Consider the following 14,994-nt stretch of genomic DNA (forward strand, 5'->3'; position numbering starts at 1 on the left):
CCGCAGACGCGGTGGGTGACTCTGGGATACATGATAGCTAAGCGTGACATTGCTCAATTGTGGGGATCCCAGAGGCCCCCTGCGGTGTCGGCCTGGAAAGAGCATATGGATTGGTGTATGTTTCGTGAAAAGGTGGTGTATGTGGCGAGGGGTAAGCCTGGGGCGTGGGTGAAACTCTGGGGCCCCTGGAACGCCTACCGCGGGGGTATTTGTGAGCCACCACTGCTACCGGCTGCCTCGCCTGCTCCGTCTCCCTAGACGGCCCCCCTCCCTCGGCCGCGGGCGCGTGGTCCCCCAGTCCCTGGCCTACTCCCATTCCCCTCCTCAGAGTTCTGCTGCTGGTTTGGATCCCCCACTTATGGAGCACGTGCTGTTACTTTGGATCGCGGGTTGCCTTGCGGGTGTGGTTTTTTGGTGTTGTCTTGTTTCAAGAAAAGGGAACCGTACTGTGGGCTTGGAGCTGTGTGGCCTGCACCATTGATTACTCCTGTTTCACTGCTCTGCACTGCCGAGAGACTTTTGCTGTATGTATGCAATATGCTTTTGTCATTATAGCGGCCGGCCGGGTGGTTGTAGGCCCATACCTGTAACTTTTACAACCTGCAATAAACGGTTTCAAAAAAAAAAAAAAAAAAAAAAAAAAAAGTATTCCGACGCTTGTTTTCTTAGCACTCCATTCTAAAAACACCAGTGCACATTTACTTGAATGTCTACAGGATCCAATGGCATAAAACCGTGTGAGCATTTACTAGGCACACAAATTCCCGAGATATCTTATTGTTAAAAAAAAAAACATTCCGATCCATCCACTTGTAGCACTTTTCCAATGTATTTTGCCAATTCATGCGGTCTTTAGGGAAAGCCAGGTGCTCTTCAGGTAAAACCTGTTCACAAATACTCTGAATAAAAGTTTTTTTTTCAAAGCCCCAAGTCTGGTCACAAGGACATTCTCAAACGTGAAAATACACTTTTTAAAGCATAGATTCTAGCGAGACAATATAGACATAATTATGATTTATACAATTTAAAAAATCGCACAGAATCTCAGAATTAGAAGCAGACGGGGACCCTTGCCACTGGAAATACTCTTAGCGTAGACTTTGCCTATAATATTGCAGAAATCTCAAGGTGCGCATTAACATTACTGGTAGTCAGTTCTACAAGATTGTAATGCCTGCAAAGATTTTAAACAACAGGCAAGATCACATTTTTTTCCATTGCATGTGCTGAGGATGGTAGTTCCCAAGGGCAGGCGGCATGTGTCTGATACAATGGGAGCATGCCAGTACCCAAGCTGCAGTTAGCACCCGTGTGCTACCTGAATCTGAAAGTTATCCAAATGATGGAGACCGTGATAGCTGCTGCTGATTACTCTGCTGGCGGGGGGCGCTGTGGCTAAATGACCACCGTCATCCTCGAGTCTGACTGTTAATCAAGCTCTAATAATAAATCGCACCAAGTAAAGGTCAAATCTTATCACGAGGTCAGGTTTTAAAATATTAATACAATAAACATAACAAAGCGCACTACAGCTAGAAATACTTCTTCTAAGTAATTCTGAGCCTCGCTGTAAGACCGAAACATTGTTGCAGCAGAAGCAAGCAGGTGTTGCACCCACTGTATACCGTCAAACTGGTTTTCACTGACTGTCTTCGTGTTTTTTTCCCGCGAATAGCTTACTCCCATCGCTTTCTTCGTCGCAGCTATGAAGTACATACATACGCATGAGTCTGGCAACCACTGACAGGTGACGTGATACTATTTGAAAAGTCTCATCCTGGAGATTGGAGGGAGATTCAAAGAGAGATCAAAATCCGCGACTTACTGTTAGGAAGTAAACAGAAAGTGGAAATGTAATTCAATTTTATGAAAAAAAGATGCATTGCAAAATCAAACAGAGATAGAAAGTGTTAGAGTGTTAAAATCAACGCGCGTCTAAGCGCTTATCTGTTTTGGTCGACTCGTGCAAACGGGTAGACGGAGGAAGCGAGTTGCGGCACTAGAACCACATTTTGAATGTAAGCGTGCGGTGTATGTACCCTGTACTTCACAGATTCGGATTGTTAGCTCTGAATCAGTAACTATAAACCTGAATCAAGTCCAAAGCCGTGAATGAGACGTAATTGTGAAGAGCTGGTGCACAGGTGTAAAGAACACTTTGACCCGGTGCTGGACTATTAAAAGTGTTGAGGGATTGTAGCTCGAGCACACAAGTCTTAGCGTGAAAGGGCGCACGTGGCTTTAGCAATAGGACCTCTTTGGAACAGGTCTCCGCGACGCTGCTAAAGTCTTTCGTGTCATGTCCGTATTTCGTGGTACAGCGGGCTTACCTTCACTGTCTGTGCCGCTGCCATCATGATACTCTGCGTCTGGGCAGGAAGTCTCGGCCGCTTGAAGGGCTGCGCGGTTATCATGGTAGAAGAAGGCGGCATTTTCTCTGCAGATACCCCTACAAAAAGGCTCGGTGTCTATTAGTACCAGCCCTTTAGTTTTTCGCTAGAGCGTCTGCGATAGTGTTAAATGTAATCACCTTCCTAAACATTTAATGGACTTCTTTTGATAATATAAGCCTCTCTTTTACACCCATTCCAACATGGCCGCCGCTTTCATCAGAAGTCCTGCAGAAGGCGCGGCAGCAAGCAACTTTAAAAAGAAGCATTTGCCGCGCAGCCGTGAAAGTGAAACTGATCTCTGATAAAGATCGCGATTGCGTGCTGTAGCACGCGAAAGTGAAAGCAGCTGCTGCAGCATCATGTCTAGCGAGTGGCGTGCGATGTGCGCGCACCATGATGAGAGAGGAAAGCCAGATGGCGCCTCTGCTCGTCATTGTGCGCGTAACCGCACGCTCTATGCCAGCCAAAAAGCTATGGTCGGACTTTTAAAAGCCCGTTTACTAAATGTCTCGCAGCTCGGCGCTTGCGCTGGCTCAGGCGAGACCTAAAAAATTAGTCAGATAAAAAACAGATGGTAGGTGATTTATTTTAGCATTTGAAGAAAAAGAAAGGCCGGCCAAACTTGATTGAAATTCATTGACAAAAGAAGGACGTATGAATTTTAACCGAGATGATTAAATCTGGGGCATATCATGACCATGTGGAGGGAGTCAGGGAGAAAAACATCATCACAAGAACATGGTGGATGGTCTGAAACTTTGCACCAAGACCCCTTGGGTAACAGAAGTTGATAAAACATGTTCAACCTAAACTATGTTAACAACCTGCGGTGATAATTGAACTGCTCCAGGAGCAAATAGGGCTCCCTTTCATAAAATGCCTGTTTTAGCCATGGTATATTCTGCCTAACTATACCTTCTGGATCAGTAAACAGCTCTGGATGACTCAAAGAATTAAAAGTGTGCCTAATATAAGTAAACCAAGGCATGCTTAACATCCTGTGCAAGGCCATACAGTCCCTTATGATGAGCCTGTTAAGTGACAAATACTCTTTCAACCAGATGGACAACCAATATAACAGGGGACAGAAGGGAATCAAATCGTTATATGCTCAAGTCCCACTTCCTCATGAAGCATGTCAGAGGGGGCGCTCGCTGGTACTTTGAGAAGGTTTCTCAGGAAAGCATTTTCTGCAACCTGCAGCTGTGGGGAGCACACACAGCCATAAAAGGCCAACAAGATGCACTTGGCCTTAAAAACTATGAGCATTGCCTCAACGTTGGTATGACCCATACGTCTTGCCAGGAGACCAACCCTGTTGTTGGCTGATTTAAACCTCATGATATTTTTCTTCGATAAAGGTTTCCAAGAGAGTCTGGAATCCAAAAGGATCCTTAAATACGAAAAGTGCTCAACCCTGGAAATTGAGTGACCTTTAACCAAGTAGCTTTTAGATCTAGCGTTCCTAGGGGCCAGCACCATGAAGTGGGATTAGAGGTAATTAGTGGTAAGATCAAGTCCATCCATATAAACAACAAAAAGATTTAGCAGACGCTGCAAACCTTTAGCTGTTCGAGACATGAGGACGGTGTCGTCCGCGTATGAAAGAACAGGCTGCAGACGATGACTGCCTACCATCGAGACATCCACTCCTGGATCCAGAAGGGCCATGTATAGGCCATGAATGTAATGAGTAAAGAGAAAGGGGGCCAGGATGCACCCCTGGCGCATTCCTATTTTCAACTCCATGGGCACTGTCCATTCCCCCTCCGGCCCATATCTGAAAGAAGAGGAAAGCCCTTCGTGCAAAGAATGTAAGAAGGCCAGCAGGACCGGTTCAACCCCCATGGACCCAAGCGCAGCCTAGAGCTTAGCTCTGTTGACACAATCAAAGGCTGAGCCTAGATCCATGAAGGCCAAGCGGACTGCCCCCTCCCTCGCCCCAGTATATTTAGCGGGCAGCATGAAAAGATTCAGGGTCTGATCCACAGTAACCCTGGGCGGAGTTCTCAGAGTTCTGCCGCACTACGTGGAGCTCCGCAAGTGGTGGAGTGCAACAGAAAAATGCTGTTTGCGGTAATTTGCGTTGCCGGATGCTTGTCCGCAATGTGCAATCATCGCGAGTGGCACCATGCACAGTGCAAGCGGGCGCTGCTTTCCTTTCTGCCGCTCAAGTAGATTTTTACTCGAGTTGCAGCTTTTTCAACGCGAATGGGCAGTTTCTCAACGCAAGTGTCTGCGAGCATACCCAACCACTCACAATGAGAAATCTTACCCCCCCCGCGTTGAGAAATCTCGCCGGGAGGTTGATTTTCCATTCTCGCGCTCGCCAACTTGATGTTGATGATCGCAGATGAGGAAAAATCTCACCGGAAGGTGGATTTTCCTCGCTCGCAGCAACGTGACATTGATGAACGTGAGCGAGGAAAAAAACTCCCCTCCGCAACGCGAAGCGGAGTTTTTTGGAACTCCGCGTAATGCAGAGTGCGGAAAACTCTGCAAACTCCGCAAGCATAGCGGAGTTCAAGCCCAGGGTTAATCCACAAGCCCAGGGTTAATCCAGCCCTAAACCCATACTGGATTTCTGAAAGGATTTTCTTATCCGTCGCCCACGTGGACAAGCGGGCCAGAAGGACCATTCCCAACACCGTAACCTTGCTGTCCACCAGCGAAATGGGGCAATAACAAGCTGGGTCAGCCCTGCTGCCCTTCTGGAATATCGGGATGATGATGGAGCAGTTTCAACCGGAGGGGGGTCTCCCTCTAATGGCTGCATTGATATGCTGCATGAGCAAAGGGGCCCACACACCCACCTCTGATTTAAATAAATCACCGGGAACGTCATCAAGGCCCAGAGCCTTGCCCTCTTGCAAGGACATAATGACTTTCCTAACCTCCTCCCATTGCAAGCAAAGACCTTGTGGTGCACCCACCTCTGATGAAGGGTCATCGCCGGAATCAAGAACATAAATTACGCCACAGTGATCCCGCCACGCCTGAGGAGAATTAGTCAGGGCCTGTGCACTCACTTGATCAGAAGCAAAAATGGGATGGTTCACAACCCTCCAGAACTTGGCAAAGGCGTGCAGAGCAGAAGCTCCCAACAACTTATCCCAGGAACTCCCTCTTTTAAAGACTTCTTCCTCTCACAACAAGCCGCAAAATAGCAAGCTGGGACCCTCCTAAATTCCTCCCGATTGTGAGGCTGCCTGTGCAGAGCGACCACTAGAATTAGAGGCCCCATCATCAAAATAGGTGTGAATATCCTGATAGCAGGTGGAGAGTAAGGAAAGACAGAAATCTGCTGGTACCACCTTGGCCCATTTCAGCCTTCGTCCCTGCACAACAGGAAGGACCGCTTCCAAAAAAAGGGCATCGACCCGGCCTCAGTCGCAAACCATCTGAACAAGGTCAACAGGGGGTTATGATCACTGAAAGGATAAAAAAACTACCTTGAAATCAATTAAAGAAGCAAAAGACAAGAAGAATCAAAAATGTAATCAATAAAAGAAGAGCCTGTACTAACTCCCTTGAAAGTGGGGATCTGCGATGCATTGCAGGAAACCCGACGATTTAAAAGATTCACTAGAGAGTGGTCCACAAACAGTGAGTTAAACCTATCACCCAGGGAAGTGTGTTTCAGATGTGCCTGGTCCCCAGTCACCGGGCCATCATCTTGCGACGAGTCCCCATTCAAAAATCAATCTGCACAGGGGCGTAAATTAAAATCACTCAGCAATAGGAGTACGGTAAAACCCGAAGAACTGGTGACGATATTAGTAAGGAGCTGACTGAGCTCTCTTACTCTATCCTGCTCCCCGCAAAGCAAATAATAGACATTGACTATAAGCACCCTCAGTTGATTGGGAAAAGTCAGAAGCGTGCTTAAAATGGAGTGAATGGGTAAGTCAGCTCTCTCCATTTTCCATTTGAGGCTAACTCTCATAAAGGGGACAAGCCCTCCTTTGGCTCTACCATGTGGGGAGGCAAGAGAGGAGAAATAAACAATACAAAACCATCTAGAACGAGGGAGTCTTCCATGTGCCACGTCTCTTGTAGACATATGATGTCCTTCAGGTGTAAAAGGTCGGTGCACTCCTTATACCCTATCCTCTCTGTAATGCCAGCAATGTTCCAACTCAGAACCTTGAGTATGTTTTACTCGGTGGAGGTAAATCCAAATAAATCAGGGGGGAAATGTAGCACAGGCTGGGACGGTACGACACCCAGTCAGTCCTGGGAGTCCAGCTCAGTCAAGGGCTTATCCCGATTGCTCAAGATAAAATGTGGACCTAGGTGGCAGGGGAGTACACGGAGCCCAAGGTCCCCATAAAATCAGACTACACAACGCTGTCCTGCAGTGCCACCATTCCAAAGTGAGGGAAGGAGGTTTGTAAAAATAGCCCAGGGGCAGCAAGGGAATGTACCCGTCTTGCAAAGTCCCTCGCCGGAATTGATCTAAGATAACATCTGCCCGCCAGTTGTTAGAAAAATTAATTACCACACAGTCACCTGCAAAAGATTTAGGGGAGTGTCCAAGTCAACCCAGTCTCCGCACCATGATGATATCTCTTGCGCAAAGATGGTCAATCTGGATCTTCATAGAGAGCCAGTGTAAAACGTTGTTTATAACTGTGGATTACTCTCTGTGCTCATTTCCTTTAAGGGGGGACAGTGGCCATAATGACACCGGAAGGAGCTGCAGCTGGGGGAAGTTGGATAGAAACCTTACTAGGCGTGTAAACCTTGAGTGGAGCAAAAGAGTTCGATTCGCCCTTCCCCTGCTGTGATTCGCAAATCATGGTGTCAGGAATGAGAACTGGGCGGGGGAGAGAGGAGAGTGGGGGTAAGAGGCAGGGAAGGTTAGCAGTCACAATACAGGGCTGTCCAACACTGACCATACAGGAAGGATCCAGCTTAGCAAGGCTGGCACTGCAAGCGAGGCCAGTCATGCCAGTCGTGCCCACCCTCTCCCAAGAATACTGCATGGGGCGGTGTAGGAGAGTAGGGTCTGCTATCCTATGGTCACCCCAATATTTTGCTTTTTGCTTCACTGGTTTTTGACATATTGAGGCTGTGGGCCTGCTAATCAGACCCCCAGCCTGCTGTTCTCTCTACTAAATTAACACTATGCACTCTAGGTGCATAACCAATTGGAACTAGATCACCCTGTGAGCCCCTGTACCAGTGTACACTAGGTACCCAGGGCATTGGTGTATCTAAGGCCTACCAGGGGCTGAAGCATGTATTATGCCACCCCTGGCCTGGCCTAGCAATTTGACACAACTGGCTGATAACTCAGCTGGGGTAAGTTGGTGTAACCACCTCTTACTTAGGTGTAGTATACCTATACCTAACCTTAAAAGGGACACATGTTAACCTATAAGTCACTCCTGGCAGGCCTTGACAATCCTGAAGGCAGAGTGCTTGGTTCCATGTGAGATGGTGCTCTGGCATGAGCTGAGCCTGTCTGCAGTGGTCGGAACAACTTCCTTCCCCTGTTTCCAGATATCGTCATACCATATACTCTTAAGTGCATTATGAACCTCGTGGTTAAATGCTAACTTTGGTTTGGCTTTATCAAAACATGTCGAGTAAGGTGTCATACAAATTGGAATACTAACCCCTCGCCAATTCTGGCAACGGGGTTAGCATTCCACCCTTCTAGAGGGACACGACATGTACAGTACCTGAAACCCGGGTAAAATCAGACATAGCCTCAGCTCCACAAAATGGATGCTGCCACCACAGACACAAGTCTGCCCTCCTGCTGCTGGGAGTCCTTCCAGCTTGGGAGGTGTGGACAAAGGGTTTCCTGCCAGGGGAGGTGCGTGCACCACCCCAGACAGGATTTTGTGTATTGGTCAGGTAGGGCTTGAAAGGAACCAGACATGCCTGAGGCTCACAAGGAGCCTCGGTGCATATGCCAGTTCAAACCGGTCCTGGGGCACACCAGCCCCAGACCTAGGGCGAGCTGGACAAAGGATTGGGGGTGTAACCACCCCCCTTCCTGGTCCCACCCTTAGGGAGGGACCTAGCAGGTAGTCCGGCCCCTAGAATCCGCTTAAAGGTAGGAGCTGTGTCCTAAGACTTCAGACATCCTGAAATCAACTTAACTACAAGAAGAAGACGGGAACTTCGACGCTCTGCTGCACAGAGGACAGAAGGAAATCTCCCCTATGGTCAGGGAGTGACCATCTTGCTAACGCAAGCACCAACCAGCTATTGAACGTCTGCTTTGCCGCCGCCTCCTGCCGGAGCCCGAGCCCAGAGCCCGACAAGACCTGGACCTCCAGACCTCTCACCGCCCGATCCACAGTCCCTGAAAAGAAGGAACCCGTGGAGGCACCGAGACACGTGGAGCCAGCCATCTTGGAAGACCGACGACAAGCTGCAAGCGCGACAACAGAGGCTCCCTCCAAGTCGTGCTTTGGGTCCTGAGAAGCCCAACCATCGAGCAGCATCTGCACCAAAGGTGAGCCCTCCAGCATCTCCACGATCTGCGTGGGGCCCCTCTGCACTTTGCAACTCGACGCGCCTGCCTGGTCCCTGGCCCGTTGGCTAGTGGCCATTTTGGCGACGAACTACGAAAACTACGATGCTGGTCTGGTTGCTCCAGACTGGCCCCTGCTTCCCTCCAAAGGAGCAGCCCCTCTGACCTTGCTGGTCAGAACAATCAGCTTTCCTCTCTTTCCACGACTCCTGCCTTTGCCAAGGCTTGTTTGCTTCTTTCGAGTCGCCGACACCGCTGACAGCGAGAGCCTGCGTGGGACAGCTCGTGACTTGACTCCTGGACGTCGTCGACCTTCAGGGACCACGTGGCTGCGGAGACAAGCTACACCTCTTTGCCTGTTTGCACCCGACATCGCCTGGTACCTACCTGGTGCCACGCCGGTCACTGGCTAGTGACTGTGAACACTGTCCCCTCTGCTTTCAGGTCTTCTACAACTCCGATCCACCCTTGGATCCAACGCAGCTCTTCTGGACCGACCGCCTGCAGCATCTTTGTCATCAGGCTCCATTGAATCGATAGAAGAAACCCGACGCACTTCGAGACCTATGCACCCGCTTCCTGTGGGTGAGGTAAAGCTGGCACTCCGGTGCCCCAGTGTAGAGAAACATCTCTAGTGTCTGTGTTTTGAATCTAAAGATCGTAGTCCACCCAGAAGACCCTTTCTGCAGTAACTTTCAAACTTTTACGCACCCATTGAAAACCTATGGGAGCCCGCGTGTAATTTTCCTCACTGCACACGCGACCCGTGGACCTCCTGGTCACTAACTGAAGTTAGCTCCTTGTAGGCCCAGCGATTCTAGAGGCCCTAGGCCTTTTCCCTTTCCTGTTTGTGGTACTTATACCACTATTTTAGTATATGGTTTGAGTGGCCACCAGGGCCCATCCATATAAAGTGCAACTTCTGTATATTATAACATTGTCTTGTTTAACGATTTGTGCTCCCGTGCTCATAAAGAGTCTTGGGGATACTTTGAGAAATAAATACATATATATTTTGAATATATATCTGTGTGGTGTCCTTTCATTGGTATAAAAGGGGGTTACATGTGGTAAAACAGCCTGCTTAACACGCTTTAACGAGTTTAGCCTCAAAGACTGCTTAGCCTACGCTACCACTAGGGCAGCTAGTCCGAAAAGGTTGACTTACAACCACACCATAAGGGTTGCTTGGCATGGTACAAGGTGGTCACTTTAACTAGTGAACATCATATACCAGGCCAACTTCTCACAGGCGGTCCATGTTAGTCAGGGATGAGCGGATCTCTGACATAGAGCCCCCCAACTGACAAGTGAGACTCTCCACCTTTCCCATACTGGTCATTAAATCATCAAATGCCCTTGTGAATAACACTTTCAGCTGATCAAGAAGGGGGACGAATTCTGGTGTGGCGGGGAGTCCGGAAGGATCTGTCTGTACTCCCTCATTTGCTACAGAAATATCTTCTTAGCTGCTCCTACTCTTCTCTGATGCTTATTTCATTGACTAACTACAGGGCTGAGCTGTAATACATCCCCTTCCAGACCCCTAGCCAAGTCTCCCCCCCTCCGCATTGAGGAATCAGTAATAGGGGAATCTGCCTGGTCTCACCCCTGAACACATGTTGGTGGGAGAATGTGTGACCCCTTAGGGGTAGTAGCGTCCAACTGAACACTATCGATAGCTCTAGGGGGAACAGGGCCATACCTAAATAGGGACAGTCTTCTTTCTACCAGCTCGATTTCTTTAGACACCACGCTCACTGTGCGAGTCAGGAACCCCTCCATAGTCAGCCCGCGGGGGTATCCTGGGGAGTGCTTGGAGTAGGCCCAGTTGTCTTCTTTTTTCCGATGTCTGCAAAGAGCAAGTGGTTTTGACAAAACTAGCTGCCCCGCTGCAACAAAAGATAAGCCCCCCCAAGAGGTGAGACAAATCTAAACAAAAAAGAACCTATGAGGCGTGATAGAAAAAAAGAAATATGCGCACCCCCTTTGAGTCCAACGAGTCAATGTAAGCAAGAAATAAAGAACAAACAGCCTTATGACTATGAGGCGGGTAAGTAGCAACCAACAATTTAAACATAACGGCCCTGCAAGATCTGGCACGTCCCAGTAGAAACCGGTGGACAAAGACAAAGTCACAAGTCCAAAGGTGTCTGAAAAAAGAGAAGACAGACCTCAAGCCGGGCTCACTACAATGGAGAGTCTTGGTCGTCTCATGAGTGAATCCAGGTCACATGGTAGGACTCACAACTATAATAGGGACAACCATCCACCAAGGCGACAATGTGGACAAACAATCAACAGCAGGACCAAGGGTGGTGGCCCTGCCTCTTCCTGGCTCTGGCAGGTGCATGACAAGCCCGCCCTTGACCTGAGCTATATGCACGTCTCACTGGCCACAGGTGAGATAGCTGGGAGCCTGACTCCTGGCCCCGTTACTGGTGGGACTTGTAAACCTGCAGATGCCTCCAAATGTCTCCAGTGCTGCGGGGCTTGTCACTGCGCTATATGCGCGTCTCACTGGCCAAAGGTTTGGTAGGTGGGAGCCTGCAACATCCTGGCCCCATTACTGTCTGGACTAATAGTCTTGCAGATGGCTCCAAATGTCTCCCCCCCCGCTGTAATATTTTGTGAATGGATGACCAAGTAGCCACAAAACATATATTAGTTATCTGAACATTGTCAAAAATGTGATTGTAGTTCCTTTCTTTGTTATGTAGCGTGCTCTAGACCTTGTCTCCAGTTCCACATCTGCTTTTTAGTGGCATATCTGATTTGTTTGGACTATCCATCATGTATTGCTGCCTTTTGTTACCGCCGACCCATTGTTTGTATTTGTGAAGGATACAAAGGATTTGCTTCCTTTCATGACATTTGTCATTTCTAAATAGTTCGTCACTGCCCTATGTCTATCCAGGGTATGCACAACCTTTTCTGCTTGCGTTTTTAGTTGCTGGAAGAACCATGGCAGCTCAATTGTCTGACTGACGTAAAAGTTTGACATGAAATTGTTAAGAAGGGATTATGGTTTGTCTGACCACCCTGCCTTGTATATCTGTAGGTAAGGCTTGTTAGAGTTTGCAGTTCACTTAACTTGTGTAGAGATGTGATGGCAATTAAAAAGATGTTCTTTTGGGGGCGTGGCCTAGCTTCGAGGCAAGATGGACGCGTAGTGCCTCAGCTCCGCCGATAACCTCCTCCCAAACCAACATCCTGCTACTTATCCTGGCATCTAGAGGTGAAAACTGACTCTCCACGACTGGCGGTCCCGGCCCCTGCTTCGTGGAGCCCCGATGCTGCCTCCGGTCCAGAGAAACAGGCCCCGTCGTTTTGGGCCCAGGGGTGTTCCCGCAGCCTGGGGTTAAAGTGCGCCTGGGCATCGGCGCGGCAGGGAGGACGGCCGCTCTCCGCCGGAAGTCGCTGGTATGCGGAGCGACACCTGGCAGCTGACAGCGCTGTGACGCCTGCCCTGCAATCTCCTTTGAGGGTGAGGGGCGCACCCCACATCGCTCCTCGGCGCGGACCTCCCCCTCCCTACATCGGGGGCGCTTCGGCGGTGACACTCCCTGCGGAAGGGATTCCCCCCCCCCGCCCCCCTGTGGAACTGCCTCTTCTTCTGGTGCTGGGGGGCCTCTCCGGAGCCCCCAATTCTGCCTTCGGAGGACCGGTGGGGCGCCGCTGAGGCGGGAACTACCCCCCTCTCCCCCCCCCCTGGCTGGCGGAAGACATCGATCCGCGCTCCTCGTGGTCGCAGCTGAGGAGTGCTGACCATTGCCTGGGCGGAGTGTCCATATACGGACGAAGAGTGGTGAGCCTATGTTTGAGGTATGGCGGTGGGGCGCGCTACGGCGGGGTTGTCGGTTCTGGACGCTCCCTTCTGTGCTGCCCTGATGGCTGTGGTGGTGTGATTGGGCGCTCTACATTGAAAGGACTGTGGCGATCCTCTACCATCTGCGCCACAGGCGTCCTGGACTTTGGGCTTTGGGCGGCGCAGTACTCTTGGGGAATCATTGCTTCAACTCACTTTGGCTCCCCTGTTGACCCCGAGGCTCGCACGGCGAGGGAGTAGCGGTGGAGCGGTGGGCTAGCTCTAAAGGACTGGGCATTACGTATCGGACTCCTGTGTGTTTAAATTAGTATACTTGGGCCTTCCTTTGCCGGGGGTGAGCCGCAGAGGTCCCGCTTGCCCCTCGAGACGTGCAGGCTATTGAGGGGCACCATTTTGAGTCGCCATACTTACGTGTTGTGTGCGGAGCGGCCTCTCCGGAGTAACACTTACCACGCTCACTCTATCCTAGTGCCACCCCTGTTTTAGACCTTGCTAAATACCTCTGCTAGCTCAACCAAGGGCCCCCAATGTCCGGCGTCAAAGGAGCCAGGACGTCACAGCAAAGTAAACTTGACCGGTACACCTGTATGAAGGCGGAGCTACCTGATAAGAGGGCACTGGGGGACACATCCCGGCATGGCATGGAACAGGATCCCCCTGAGCCCACTATGAAGGACCTACTGGCAGCCATTACTGGAGTTCGAACTTCCATAGACACTCTCTCCTCTGAGATGACGCTAATGCTAATCAGGGCCGACCTCGCCAACTATCGGGAAAAAGTGCAACAGCTCGAGACCACCACTACAGGACTAGTGGGCGACATCTCACAACTCCAAACTGAAGTCGCGGAGCTGCAGGCCTTCCGCAAATCTACCGAAGATAAGCTTGATGATTATGAAGGAAGGATGAGACGCAATAACATACGCGTCCTGGGGGTGCCTGAAAAAATGGAGGGCCCTGCGGTGGACCTTTCCATCGAGAACCTAGTCACCACTAAACTGCAGCCTAAGGGTCTCTCCAAACTTTTTGTTGTTGAAAGGGCGCATAGAGTGCCTGGGGGTCGCCCGAGGCCGGGAGCTCCACCTCGCCCAATACTGGTCCGTCTGTTAAACTACCGAGACGGAGACACGATCCTCCAGACCGCCAGGGTGGCCCCCCCCGCTTCGCCTGGATAATGCAACCATTACTTTTTCCCCTGACTTTACTCGCGGGGTGCAGATGCGTAGGCGCACATTCCAAGAGGTCAAAAAACAGCTGCGAGCCAGAGATCTGAAGTACGCCATGCTCTTCCCTGCGCGGTTGCGTGTTGAGGCGGATGGGAAAACCTATTTTTTCGAGCATCCAGAGGCCGCATCTGACTGGCTTGACAGCCGGGGGGACCTTCAGAGGGGTGGCCCCTCAGACGGCTGAACTACAGGGGGTGGCCACACTGGAAACCACTAGATGACGGCGGGGTCACTGTCTCCCATTATGGATGGCGCCTACCTGGAGGGCTCCCCGGGACCATCTGGTGCAGGATTGCGCACCTTGCCATGACATTACATGCCATTGCTCACTTTGACCCTCTTGCACAATGGCTTAGATGTACTGAAAATTGGGAGTGAGGATCGGGGGACTGCTATAGCCTCCCCCCACATTCTTCCTTTAGCAAGTTTTCTTTCCTTTCTTCCTTTTTTGATGGGCGACAGGCACTCTGCATTTTTTGTTCAAATGGCCAGTTTGGAGCCCAGAGTGCAGGGCAGCAGGGAGGGGGGGAGTTGGGAGGGACTGTTGGTTTTGTTGGTTGTTACTTATGATTATGTATTCGACGGCATAGTCTCTAACTCTACATCGCAATTTCACTCCTTACTGACACGCAAATGGGTACGCAACACAAGGAAGTTAAAATCTTAAGCTGGAACGTTAACGAATTGGGGGACAAAATCAAGCGGAGTGTGGTGACCCAGCACATCAAAAGACTTTCCCCAGACATAGTCCTGCTTCAGGAAACGCATCTAATAGGTAACAAGTGTGGGGCAATGTGCAGGTGGGGATATTCGATGGTGGCACATGCGGGTTTATTTAGGTAAGTAATTATAGCAAGTGAGTGTACATGGCTAGGTGCATAGTAAAGGACTGGCCATAAACTATAGATAAGTTATGCAAAAATAAGAATATTTTCTTCCACACACAGGTATTGATTAGAAAAATATATTTAATATTGATCTTTTCACTTTTTATCCATCATTCATTTTTTTACTTTTTTTTAAATATACAGTACAAATTTCGAACAATTATAT

This window comes from Triturus cristatus, chromosome 3_2 (assembly GCF_964204655.1).
Source record: "Triturus cristatus chromosome 3_2, aTriCri1.1, whole genome shotgun sequence".
Taxonomy (NCBI): domain Eukaryota; kingdom Metazoa; phylum Chordata; class Amphibia; order Caudata; family Salamandridae; genus Triturus; species Triturus cristatus.